Below are 14,589 nucleotides of genomic sequence, written 5' to 3'. Positions count from 1 at the left end.
TTATAGAACATCCATGGTGAAAGGTGGCTTCTCTCTCCTGGTTGTACAGATGGGACAACTTTAATTCCTGACTGATGCGCCAGATAATTGTTACTGATAAGACTGAATGTACTTTGTGACCGTTATCGACTGTCAACTTAATTTGGATACGACTGTCATAAGCTTTCTGTCCCATCGCTCTTAATTAGCCTTTCACCCAGATGCGCCCACCATGTTGCGCCGACCAAGTTGCAGCGATCCTTGTCGGGCGAATGTTTGCGAGCATGATCAATGCAAAGTCTTGCGGTGAAGTTGTGCTCGACCAATGAATTCCTATGATCGCAATCTTTGCATTGCGTTAACGCATATTCTGCACAAAAATACAAAAATCAATAGTTCTAATGCGCTAACGCATGTGACCACAATATTATAGAATTTATGCTTATTGGACGCAACTTAAAATATTTCATCAACGCAATCCAACATTGTTTAAGAACTTAGTACTATGATAACGTGCATTTCTGCCTGTTATCACAGGCCCAAATTTAAATAATGCTTGTCCTCAAGCATAAGCTAAAGATTCCTTTAGCAAGTCAACCACAAAGTTTTTTTCCTAGACTTCTCAAGGATACTTCATTCAAATCCTATATACCAGAATTTTCTTAAGTCTTATTCAAGTTTCTTCTTAAAATATTTCTAAGACCTAAGGACTGCAAGCTTAACTTTCAAAAGGACTTTACTAAATTTTGGAACATCGCATGATTTATTTCAAAAAGAAAATTTTTTACCGGGGTGTCAAATGATTTTATCCTTGCACAAAAATTTTCTTCATTGCTTATTATTTTTTTTCTGACCTTGCGCTGATCCAAGAGCCTTGCCTTCGTCTTGCCCCCACGTGTGTCATGCAGATATCTAACTACGAGCAATGCACTCTTTCTCAGACTAAACTCATACCGATTCGGCAGTGGAGTTGTGGTCATTGATTTATGTGTTGATCCTGGTGACTTACTTTCGTTTTGATTTGTCCCCACGTGTATCATGCGGACATCCAACTACGAGCAATGCACTCTTTCTCAGACTAAACTCATACCGATTCGGTAGTGGAGTTGCGGTCATTGATTTATGTGTTGATCCTGGTGACTTACTTTCATTTTGGCTTGCCCCCACGTGTGTCATGCAGACATCCAACTATGGGTAAGTGCCTTTCACAACTTAACTCTTATCAACATGGGTTTCCCATTGCATTAACAGTGGAGTTGTTATTCTCAAATTATATATATATATATATATATATATATATATATATATATTTTAAATAGTAAGGTCGGAAACAAATACCTCACCCCATAATTTAAAATGTGACAATGTCCTCATTGCCAAAAGATTAAAATAAGTTATGCGATATTCTTGAATGCGTTGTAAAGAGAGTTTGAAAGAAAGCTAGCAAACCTCTAACTTCTAGAAATATTTCATGAAGTGACTATCTTAAGATTAAGTTGACTCTAATATATACGAAAGAAATAGAAGCATATTTTTTCATCATTGAAATCATACTTGGCAAAGAAACAGAATGCAGTAACTCACTAAATTTATCTATGTCAAATGATTGTGGTGATTAAATAGGATGCGGTGATAAAACTTTGAAGACTAAAATGCAATGTGATAGCGCAAAATTGGAAATAAAGATAAGGATGAATACAACCCTAAATTTTGTGCTGTCGCTCGCATTGTATTGACGCATCCATCTTTGTGGCGATCTCTCTTCTTTGGGTTGCGGTGATGGAATAAGATAAGTGCTTCTTCGCGTAATATCTCCGTAATCTAGCACCTCGATCGTTACAAGAAAAACAAAGAGAGGGTCAAATTATTTTAAACAAAATAAAACTTTGTATTGCATTTGTTTTTGTATCGCGTTTTTTTTAAACAAATATAGTGATAGTAAAATAAGGATAGATCAGAATTGAAAAGATAGTAAAAATTCTGAGTAATGGAGAAGAATTGAAGAATCTATGTTTCCCAAAACTAGCGTCCCTGATATGTTGCGATCATTTGATAACGCAGGAACCACTTATTTTCGGCTGGTTTGTTCATGTCCATGGTGGCTTTTCTCTTTTTCTTTGTCTTCTAAGGTTTTTACTGCCTTAATCCGGAGTTTTTCTCCATGAATGCTCATTACAATTTCCCCTTCGCGCACATCAATTTGAGCGCGACCGGTTGAAAGGAATGATCGTCTTAATATAATGGGTGCATCTTTGTTCGCTTTATAATCCAAAATGAAGAAATCTGCCGGCAGGATGAATTTATCGATTGAAATTGTGACAATTTTCAACTCTCCTTCAGGATGTATTCGAGATCTGTCCGTGAGTAGGAGAGTTTCCTTTACGGGCGTAAGTGTGTCGGCATTCAATTGTTTGAAGATTGACAACGACATTATGTTTATACTTGCCCCAAGGTCGCATAGTGCCTGGCCATTGAAGGTCCCCTTGATAGAGCATGGGATCGTGAAGATTCCTAGGTCGCCCATTTTAGGTGGGATCATAGCATTTTGCGCTGCAGCCACTATTGCGATATTTTCTTCCTCTATTTGTTCCTCTTTCAATCTTTGCGGAGTTACTGGTGATTGAACTTCTTCTATCTCAAGATCCAGAGGCTTAAGAGTGGAAACAACTTTAGGGTCTGTTTTCTCAGGCTTCTCCAACTACAGGTCAGTGGTTCTTTGGTTATCACCGCAATCAAGTTGGTTGCAATGCGCTTCTCCCCTACTTCCGCAGTCATGTTGTCGCTTAGCGAGGAAACTGCTAAGCATTGTTCCTTCCCGTTACCCCCAGCATTGCGAGGGAGCTCAGTTGAGCTTGGCAACGCTTCTTGCGGTCTATTTTTCAGCTCACTCGCAATCTGGCCCATCTATAATTCAAGATTGCAGATGAACATGGCCTGACTTTGAAGCACCGTCTCGTTTTTCTCTATATATTGCTTCAATAGGTCTCCAAAGAAGAGGATTGCGGTGGTTGTTGTGAGCTACTTGCTTGATTGTTCGGTGGACCATTGTTGTGTTGAAAGAATCCTGGTGGCCCTTCTTTTTGTGCCATAGATTGAAAATTTATTTGTTGATTCTTCTAAGCAAAATTTGGGTGGTTTCGCCACCCAGGGTTATAGGTATTGGAATAAAGGTTATCTCTCATGAAGCATATCGACTGTGGGTTTGTTGGGAATTCTTCCATCGGGTGAGCATCACCACAAATGACACAGCTTGCAGCCGTTTGAGTGATTGTGCTGACCTACCCTTTCTTTGCTCCCATATTATTAATTGCAATGCCTTGTATTAAACTCATCATCGCAGTCATTTGATTTTGCAGGGATGCGATGGCCCCATTGTTTGCGTCATTTTCTTTGATTCTTAATTTATGATCGGTTTCCCTCCAATCCTCATGATTTTTGAAAATAAGATCAAGTATACTCTTAGCCTCTTCATATGTTTTGTCGAGCAGATCACTAGCGGCTGCCGCATTGGCAGCGATCTGCGAAGAGGGATTTAGTCCTTGGTAGAAAATCTCCATTTGCAGGCAATCTGGTAAGCCATTGTGTGGACAGTCTTTTACCAACTGCTTGAACCTCGCCCAAGAATCGCTGAGCGATTCTTCATCTTCTTGTTCAAAATTTGTTATTAATTTTCGTCTCCTAGCATTCTCAGTTGATGGAAAATACTTCTTCATAAACTTTTTCACTACCTATTCCCACGAAGTTATCTCTCCCGGTTCGAGAGAATATGCCCAATTGCTCGCCTGATCACACAAAGAAAAGGAAAACATAGTTAGTCGAACTTTCTCGGTTGAGATATTTGAGAACACAAAAGTGTTGCAGATTTCTATGAAGCTCCAGAGGTGGGCGTGCGGGTCTTCGCACGCCTTCCTCCAAACTGCCCAACAGCCTGGATCATCTGAAACATTACCGACTTTATTTCAAACCTCGATCCATCTAACGCGGGCCTTATGATTCCTAGAGAGAAATTATAGAGGTTAAGTGACGCATAGTCCTGGATGAGTCTATTGTGGTCATTCGCTAGAAGAATAGGGTTGGCCATTATATTATTCGCGTTAGCGGCCCTTGCATCCGGTTGTTCCGCCATTCTTGGTGTTTCTTCTTGTTGTTGTTAGCGGTCTCTTGATCTTTTTCTAAAATTCCTCTCAATCTCCGGGTCGTCATTCGCCAGAGATTGAGAGTCCTGCAAAGAAATAAAAAAAAAATACTGTTAACAAATTATTTTGCCGAAGTCTCCGACAACGGCGCCAAAAACTTGATGCTATATTTATTAAAGTAGAAATATGGATGATATGCGTTGATGGAATTGCGTTGTGCACTCAAGTTTCCCCAGCAGAATTAAAGTGTAAATTCCTCTAAGTTTCCTGATAAGTCCAGGGTCGAATAAAGGGAACACAGGGACTTGTGAAAATAGATTGCATCGGTAATTTTGATGAAAACATTGTGGTAACCGAGAAAATAAATAAAGTGTTTGGTTTGTCGATTGCGTTGATTAAAAATAAATAACAAATGCGGCGGAGTTTGAAAAGAGTTGGTAAACGAAAAATGCGATGAATATGTAGTGAACAGGTTGAGAAAGGTTTCGGCTAACACTCCCTAGAATGCGTTCATGCTTGTGATCATGCAACATGCATACAACAGTAAACCATCTCTCGGTGCGAATACTACGACTTCTAAGGCTAGAACTTATGTGATATATATGCGATAAGTCTACAGGGTTTACACATAAAGCTCTATTTCTATTTATGCGATGACAAAATGACATCCACACAAATATGAGATCACATACTATCATTCCTATTCCTAGGATGCATGCGATACAAGTTAACAAACAGAGCTTATCTCTAAGTCCTTATCTCTTGTTTATGCAAGCCTAATCTTGCTCTTTCGAGTCCAGATTCTAACCTAGATCTCTCGAGACATTAGGTTCTTTCTTTAGACTTTCTCTCGAGTAACTCTAAAGGGTATTTTGCACAGCATAAAATAAGACAATCACAAGTAATGAACTTCCTAGGTCATGTTAGTTTAGTTCTTCTCAACCCATTCAACTAGTTTAGCTACTCATGCGTATTAAGAAAATGAGCAGATGTAGAAATAGAACTTCCATTGAATAGATATGAAAATGAAGTACAAATAACAATGCAAGTATAATAAAGAGCCTGGTAGCAATTTCTTGCAGCCAGGCGTTTACACTGTTTCTACTCGTGCTCTAAAGATATTCTCACTCTCGTGAGAGTCGGCCTGCTCTCTGCTTTTACGCCCCAAGGTTTTCTCTCGAGTTTCCCTGAGTGATCTCCGGTGCCACCACTCTTCTTTTGTTTCGCCTTAAATTAGAAAGGAAATTATGAACAAAAGCAACTGGTTTTCTCGTCAACTCCTTCTCCGAAGAATGCCCTTGGTATTTATAGAACATCCATGGTGAAATGCGGCTTTTCTCTCCTGGTTGTATAGATGAGACAACTATAATTCCTGACTGACGCATCAAATAATATTTACTGATAAGGTTGAGTATATTTTGTGACTGTTATTGATTAACAACTTAATTTGGATTCGATTGTCATCAATTTTCTGTCCCATCGCTCTTAATTAGCCTTTCACCCAGATGCACCCACCCTGTTGCGCTGACCAAGTTGTGGCGATCCTTCTCGAGCAAATGTTTGCGAGCACGATCAACGTAAAGTCTTGCGGTGAAGTTGCGCTTGACCAATGAATTCCTATGATCGCAATCTTTGCATTGCGTTAATACATATTCTACACAAAAATACAAAAATCAATAATTCTAATGCGTTGAATGCATGCGACTGCAATATTATAGAATTTATGCTTAATGGACGCAATTTAACATATTTCATCAATGCAATCCAACATTGTTTAAGAACTTAGTACTATGATAACGTGCATTTCTATCCGTTATCAATACACTGATCAACAGTTATTTCGACAAACCCATATGACAATATAGTATCATTAAACTTCAAGTATCATTGTCGGGAAGATTGTTTTACTCCATAGATCGATTTCTTCAACCTACATACCAGATTTCTTTCACCTACATACCAGATTTCTTTCACTTGTGATCTCAAAACCTTGAGATTGGTCCATATAAACCTCTTTTTCCAAAGCTCCATTGAGAAAGGCTATTTTAAAATCCATTTGGTGAAGCTCAAGATCAAAATGAGCCACCAAAGCCATTACAATCTTTAAAGAGTCTTTTCTAGAAATTGGAGAGAAAGTCTCTTTGTAGTCAATGCCATCCTTTTGAGTGTAACCTTTGACAACAAGCCTGGTTTTATACCTCTAAACATTGCTCTTAGAGTCTTGCTTTGTCTTAAAGACCCACTTGCAACCAACTCTTTTAGAATTCTTCAACAATTCTTTCATTTTTCAAACATTGTTTCCATCCATATATTTCAACTTATCCTTCATGACCATTAACCATTTATTAGAATTTTCACCATTCATGGCTTGATCAAAAGAGACTGGGTCATTATCAATGCTCAAGTGCATAAACAATATACTCATTTGAAATAGATGGTCTTTTCTCTCTAATAGACCTCCTTAATGCTATTTCTTTTTGAGGTTGCACTTGCTCATTAACTTGAGCATTTTCCTCCTCTTCTTGAATAATGACATCCGTAATTGAGTTTAAAGAATCCATTTGTTATTCCATATTCATGCCTTGTGGCTGTGCTACAACAATAGGAACAATAACTTGAGATGAATTACTTGATGGATTTTGGTCCATCAATGACTCTCTTATCTCTACATCATGTGCTTCTACACTCCTATCGACTCTACCATTTTCAATGATGCGAGCATTCACAAACTCTACAATTCTTGTACTATGGTTAGGATAATAGAATCTATATCCTTTTGACCTTTCCAGATTTCCAATGAAATAACCATTAATGGTCTTGAGATCCAACTTTTTTTCATGTGGATTATATATCCTCACTTCAGCTTGGCATCCCCGCACGTGAAGATGTCTTAAATTAGGCTTCTTAGATGTCCACAATTCATAAGGTGTCTTAGGAATTGCTTTACCAGGTACTCTATTCAATATGTATGTGGTTTTCTTCAATGCATACCTCCACAATGAAATAGGTATAGTACTATCATTCATTATACTCCTCATCATTTTCATCAATATACGATTACGCCTTTCCGCTACACCATTTTGTTATGGCAATTCAAGCATTGTATACTGCGCACAAATTCCCTTAGACTCAAGGAGTTTCTTAATTGAACCTGGAATTTGTCCAACTTCTGATGTCTTTCCATAATACTCACCACCTCTATTGGAACGTATTACCTTAACCTTTCTATTTAACTGCCTCTCAACCTCCGTAATGAATGTCTCAAGGACATCAACCAACCAATTAAGTTATTTCATGCCGCAAATAAAGGTAATAGTACCTAGAGTAATCATCAATGAAGGTGATGAAATACCTCTCACCACTCCAAGATGGTACATCGAAAAGACCATGAATATCTGTATGTATTAAATCGAGTAATCCACTACTCTTTGTGGTAGCCCGCTTTAATACATGTTTGGTTTGCTTATCCTTAATGCAATCCACACAAGTACCATTCCAATCAGTAAAATCTAATTAAGACAAAACTTCACCTATTATTAGTCTCAAAATCCTCTCTTTGGATATATGACCGAGTCTTTTGAATGAACCATTAAAGGTCCTTGAGCGAAAAACCAGATCGGACCCAAAAACTAAAATTTACAGTAAACAAACAAAAATTATGCATCTAAAAATAGTTTACAGTATGCTTGAGAAAATTACAGAAGAGAAAAAAATGAGTTTAGAAACCCTTACCTTTGAAGAACTGTTCTTAAAAAAGAATCCCTTGAATAAAAGGACACCATCACAGTGTTATCATCGTATTCTCTAGATGAGAATCCAGGAGGCATGAGCTCTGACTATTTTGGTTGAGAGGGAATTTTAGGGAGAAGAGAGGAGGAGGAGAAGATTGTGTAGAAGTTGGAACTTACATAATTCTTCTATAATTTTTCTTTAGGAAGAAGAAGATGAAAAACAACTGTTCCACCAAACTGGCTTCCCACTAATGTAGTAGAGAGAAAAGGGGAGAGAGTTACAACTCCCTCCATAAAATTATTTTTCAAAAAAAATAAAAGTAATAAATAATTTTTTAATAAATACTTTAATATATATTTATATGATAACTACTTCATCATATAATATATATTAAACTATATGTTATATAAAATATAATATATAACATATAGTTTAATATTGTATCTAGTACAATATAACCTATAAATTAATTCTATCAACCACGATATTTAATATAAATCTCATTTATATTAAATTTAATTATATGAATCCAATTCACATAATTAATATTTAAATCATATTCAAATATTTAATTTTTCTCAAATAAACTTTATATTATAATGTATCAAATACATTATAGTAATTATATCATATATATTTAAATTAAATTAATTATATCAAAAAATTCATTCTCTCAACTAATTTGAACAATTCAAATTAATCAAAAAAAATTCATTCTTATTAATTACCGTTGAATTACAGAGGGGACCTCATAGACTTGTAGCTTGAAACTTCAACGGTACGTAAATTATTAATTAAACTTCTTTAATTACATTATTCACCATCCGTTAACTGTCAGGCACTCCACTAATGACCAACAACTACATTATTCGCACTACAGATATATTTTTGTGTAGAGATGTCCACAGGACGAGGACGGGGAAGCCATCCCCGTCCCCGTCCCCGCGAATTTCCCTGCGAGGAACAAGGCGGGGATTCGCGGGGCTTGGGTTCCCTGCAGAGAAAATTTTCCCACCTTTGTTTTTTTTTTAATTTTTTTTATTTTAATCAAATATAGATTTTTCCAATGTAATTTTAATTGAAACAAAACATTTCTTAGTGCAAATTTCAATAGAATATTATCAATTTTTCTATTAAAAACATCCATTCATAATCCATCAATTATTTTCATTAAAATTCAACTTAAACTTAAATAATAAAAACATCCAGCCATAATTATTTGAAGAAAAGTTACAATATGACAACAACAACATATTTGTTTAAGACACAACATGACAATAACATAGTCAAACCAAGCCACCCTCAACAAATTTCATCCAATTTTGTAAGGGATGATTCCTGAAAAAACACAAATATTGTACATATTAATATAAATTAGTATTAGATTATAATAATAATAATAATACACGAACTTATAACTTACATTATCTGGATCTCGATCCTCAAGAATATTTTCCAAGACTTTAGCATTTATAGGAGTATGCTTATCTATTTAAGACATGTAAAAGGAAAATTAGATCTCAAATTGTAAATAATAAAAGTTTATTAAATAAATTAAACAATAATACTAATTTATACCTTCCGCCCATAACCAATCTTGAGTACACATCAAAGCTTCCAATAAATTTTCATGAATTTGAGAACAATGTGGACCTACATATCTACTACCAATACTAAATGCAGATTCAGAAGCAACAGTAGTGATGGGAATAGCTAGAATATCTTTTGCAATTCGATACAAAACAAATACTTCACTCCATTCAATTTCCACCATTGCAAAATGTTAAAGTCATCCGACCGCAGTAGAAGAGACTCATCCAAATAATGATCTAACTCTGATTTGACATTATCAACGTCATTTTCAACATTATTAACAAATTCTTCAAACTTGAGATATCGATCTTTCCTATTAACAAGAGCAGTTGAACTACTACTCCATCTCGTCTTGAAGTCTAAGAAATACTAATTGTAGATGTAGAACGTTGAGGTTCTTCTATTGTTCTTGAATTTGAACTATAAAACTTTATCAAATCACAACACAAGTCTCTAACGCGTTTAATTTCTATAGTATGATGAGATCTATAGATTTGAGGAAAATAAAACTGGATCAATCTCATATTAAACCTAGGATCTAATACTGTAGTTATTGCTAATACACCATTAATCACACTCAAATATTTTTCAAACTTAGCAATCATTCTTGATGCCATTACTTATACCTTCTCAACATCAAAATTAAGCCATTTAGAAAGTTCCAACCTAATTTCACAAACTTCTTCAAAAAAGACATTGGAGGTTCACATAGTTTTAGACGAGGAAAAATATCCTTGTATTCCAAAGCAGTTTTGAGCATTGAATGTTGAATTCCATCTTGTAACACAATTAAGACTTAGTTTTTTAGTGCATGAAATTTGTAATTGATGAACTCATTCTTCCAACTTTTCCTTCCTTTTTTGCAGAAAGAGTCCAAAAATGAACACCACTAATCTTCTTTATACCATCTGAAATTACAGCCAAACCATCTTTCACTATCAATTCAAAATATGTGCACAACAACGATTGTGGAACAAACTTCTATGCAACCACAGATTTAGTGTCCTTAAATCTAACTTCATTAATAAAATGCCAACCATTGCATCATTTGTTGAACAATTATCTACTGTTAAAGTAGATTATTTACTATCTATATTCCAATAAAAAATACACTCCATTGATGCTTCAGAAAGTAACTGTCCAGTATGTGGATGTGGCACATGTACAAACCTAGTATAATAGTATTATGTAATTGAAGAAAATCAGACAAGAGGATTTCCACGAGCAGCGGAATGATCATTCCAAATTCCATTCGAAATTGAACATCAACAATTACAATACAAGAAATGGAAACTAACAGGTCATGCACAACAAGAAATTACAGCATGCTAACAAGATAATCAAGGGATAGAGTATGCGTACCTTTGGAGGCTCATTCTTCAAACTCCCTCGATCAATCTACCAGCATCCACAACAACACAGCCCTCAAACACAACGATCAGTGCAACTAGGGGTGTTCATGGGTTGGGTTAGGTTGGGTTGAAAGACTTTTTAGACCCAACCAAATTGTTTGGGTTGTAAATTGTTGGGATTGGTGTCCTAATTCTCCCGGAGTCTCCTAGTTTGTAATCTATACACATTGTTATCAATAAAATAAGAGTTATTTTATCTGGCATTTACTCATATCCAATAAACAAAGCTCCATGGTTATCGTATGTAAACTCAAGCATGTATATGAGATATACAAGTGGATCATGCCTTAAGTGATAAACTAAATAGGTTTGTAGTATAAGGATTAAGGAGGGATTCTTGATCCTAGTGACACTACGGATACGACTCGCTTTGTAGAAATTTGCAAGTGTTGTGAACTACTACAGATGATAGATCCTGACCATTCATGTGGAGAAACGAGGGAGGGTGTCCTATACAAAGAGTTTGTATAAGATTGGACCACGAGATGATTCATCTCTGTATATAACGTCGTTGATACTGGAGACGTACATCTCACTTAAACGGCTATAGGTGACATGACTTCAATCCTGAGTGTTTTGGAAACTTCTGCCTTTGAGGCTGGTCCTTTGATTAGTATGGGTGAGAGTGGCCAGATTTCCAACTCAATATGCCTACTTTTTTTGGGACTTGTCTAATTATGGAGTTGGGAACTTAGTTACACAAGATGGAATTCACTCCTTCTCCAAAGTAGAGGTAAGTAAATAGATTTCTCCCTTAAGGGCTGATTTCAGGGTTTGAACATAGTGACCACAGCTTCTCTTTGGAAGAGAGGACTCAGTCATAGTAAGACTATGACTTATGTTCATTAGAGGGATCAGTGGTACTTAAGGAGTTAGATGTAACTACAGGGGCATAAAGGTTATTGGCCCAATTGTACTTACGAGCGATATGTGAAGGGTTATCGCACTGTTGATTGATTGATATGGACATATAATATATCTGTACTAAGGAGAGTTCAACTGTCGATCTTTAGTGGAGTGCCTGGTAGTTAACGGATGGTGGATCCTGTGACTAACGTACCGTTGGAGCTTCGAGCTACAAGTCCATAAGGTCCCATTGGTAGCTCAATGAATTCAAGTTGATGATCAGTTCTTGGTGTTGATTTAAAATGTTCAAATTGACAAGAGGTAATTTGATTATATATGATATGATCGGTATGATGTATGAGATACATCAAGTAGAGGATTAATGTAAATTAGATTTACATTAAGTATCATGGAATAGAAAAAATGTTATGGTTTATATGTTTCATGAGATGAAATATTAGAACTACATGTTATAAATATAGTATGGTAAGTTGGTTATCATGTATAAAAATATTAATTATTGGATAATTATCTCTTTTTCTCTAATAACCAATTGAGTGGGAGGTTATTAGTGGTTTCATGGTAACCGTGAGTTAAAAGGAAAAATGTTTTCCTAAATTTAGTAGTTAAAGATTTGCAAAGGTTGTTGAATTGAGATTTCTATTCTCAGAAGTTCTCATGGTGGCTGTCAAGTAAATGAGATTTACTAAACGACAATTGAAGAGAGACTGGACGATCGTGGAGTGTTTCTATACGATAGTCACTCAGCTGGCCGATTAACTAAATGATCGTGGAGTTTTTGCTAAACAATCGCATAACTTCTGTTAAACGATTGGGCATCGTCTATACGATGGACTTGTCATCTCTCACTTGCTCAATCGTTTACATGATTGTTTCTCTAGTCTCTTCCTCTAACTAAGTCCATACAAAGCCCACACTTCTAGATTTTCACGCCGAGAATACCAAGGTAGCTATTGTGGTGGTGTCATACTCAACTCGATATAGTTGAGGTTTTCGGAGGTCGTTCGATGTGTTCGTGATCTTGGAGATCGCTGAGTTCATGGTCGCTGTGATCGTGCAGTGTAGCAGTCGTAGTGTTCGAGCGTTCGAGTTTACAGTCTTGCTGATTGTTCGAGCGTTAGTGATCAAGGGTGTTGAAGATGAGTCTTCAAAGATATGTGTATTTATTCCTTTGATCTTAGAAAAACATGCTGTAATTTCGTTTTGTGCATAGCCTATATGTTTCTGTTTCTTGATTGTAATTGTTAATGTTCATATAAGAATGGAATTTGGAATGATCATTCCGTTGCTCATGAAAATCTTCATGTCTGATTTCCTTCATAAATTTCTTCAACCCAAATAACCCTTATTAAAAAATGAACCCAACCCAACCCAATCATGAAATATTTAGGTTGGGTTGGTTCGGGTTAATCGAGTCATTTATTTAAAATTTTGTTCTAAAAAGAAGCAAAATATAAATATGTAAAAATCTAATTTAATTATTTTCATATATTGAATTAAGATTAACTACTCAACTTCAATTTATATAGTGTAAATTTTCTTTCTAAAGTGCAAAGAAGTTACTTTTAAGAGTTGTTGAAGAATAAATTATTAGAAAAATATTGAAATTAAATAAAATTAAAATCAATATATGTATAAATAATTATGTTATAAGTAACAAAAAAATATATTTTAAAATTAATAATAAATTTGGGTTGGTTTGAGTTATATTAGGTCAACTCATGAATTAACCCAACTCATAAAATTTTCATTTATTTGAACTCAACCCAACCCAAATGAGTTGATAACTTAACCTAAACCACACGGGTTGGGTTGGGTTGGGTTGATCGATCTTTTCGGGTCATCGAATTTTTTGAACACCCCTAGGTGCAACACGATCACCAGCATGAACACAATAAACACGAACCCAATGAATGGCCTCAAGAACCTCAAAATCAATCGAGTTGAGTGAGGATGCCACCACAATGGTTACCTTGGTATTCTCGGTGTGAGAATTAGGATTTGTGGGCTCTGTATGCTCTTGGTTAGAGGAAGAGACTAGAGAACAACAATCATGTAGACCATTGAGTAAATGGGAAACAAGAGATGTCTATCATATAGACGATGTGCTCAATCGTGTAGAAGATGGCAGTCTATTGTATAGACAATGCCACACGATTTTTTAGCTACGACCAACTGAATGAACTATCGTATAGTTTAAGTGCACGATCGTTTAATCTCTCTATGAGCTATCGCTTAGTGAAACATTTTCACTTGATAGCCTTTTCCGTGAGTTTCTTTCTGAAAGTAGTAACACTTCAAAATAAGGAAAACATTTTTCCTTTTATTTCACGATTACCATAAAACCATCAATAACCTCCCACTCAATTGGTTATTAGAGAAAAAGAGATAATTATCAAATATTAATATTATTATAAATAAATATGATAACCAACTTACCATATTATTATAGTTTTAATATTTCATCTCATGAAACATACAAACCATAGTTCCTTTTCTATTTTATGGTACTTAATGTAAATCATATTTATATTCATCATCCACTTGATGTATCTTATACATCACACCAATTATATCATATATAATTAAATTTTTCCTTGTCAATTTGAACATTTCAAATTAATCCCAAGAACTGATTATCAACTTGAATCCATTGAGCTATCAAGGGGACCTTATAGACCTGTAACTTGAAGCTCCAACAGTACGTGAATAATTGACTAAACTCTTTAGTCATGGGATCCACCATCCGTTAACTACTGGACACTCCATTAAAGATCGACAACTGCACTCTTCTCATTACAGATATATTTTGTGTCCATATCAACCAATCAATAGTGCGATAACCCTTCACAGATCGCTCGTAAGTACAA

Source organism: Benincasa hispida, chromosome 9 (assembly GCF_027475165.1).
Source record: "Benincasa hispida cultivar pf3 chromosome 9, pf3_genome.v1.1, whole genome shotgun sequence".
NCBI lineage: Eukaryota > Viridiplantae > Streptophyta > Magnoliopsida > Cucurbitales > Cucurbitaceae > Benincasa > Benincasa hispida.
This window is presented reverse-complemented; position numbering follows the sequence as displayed.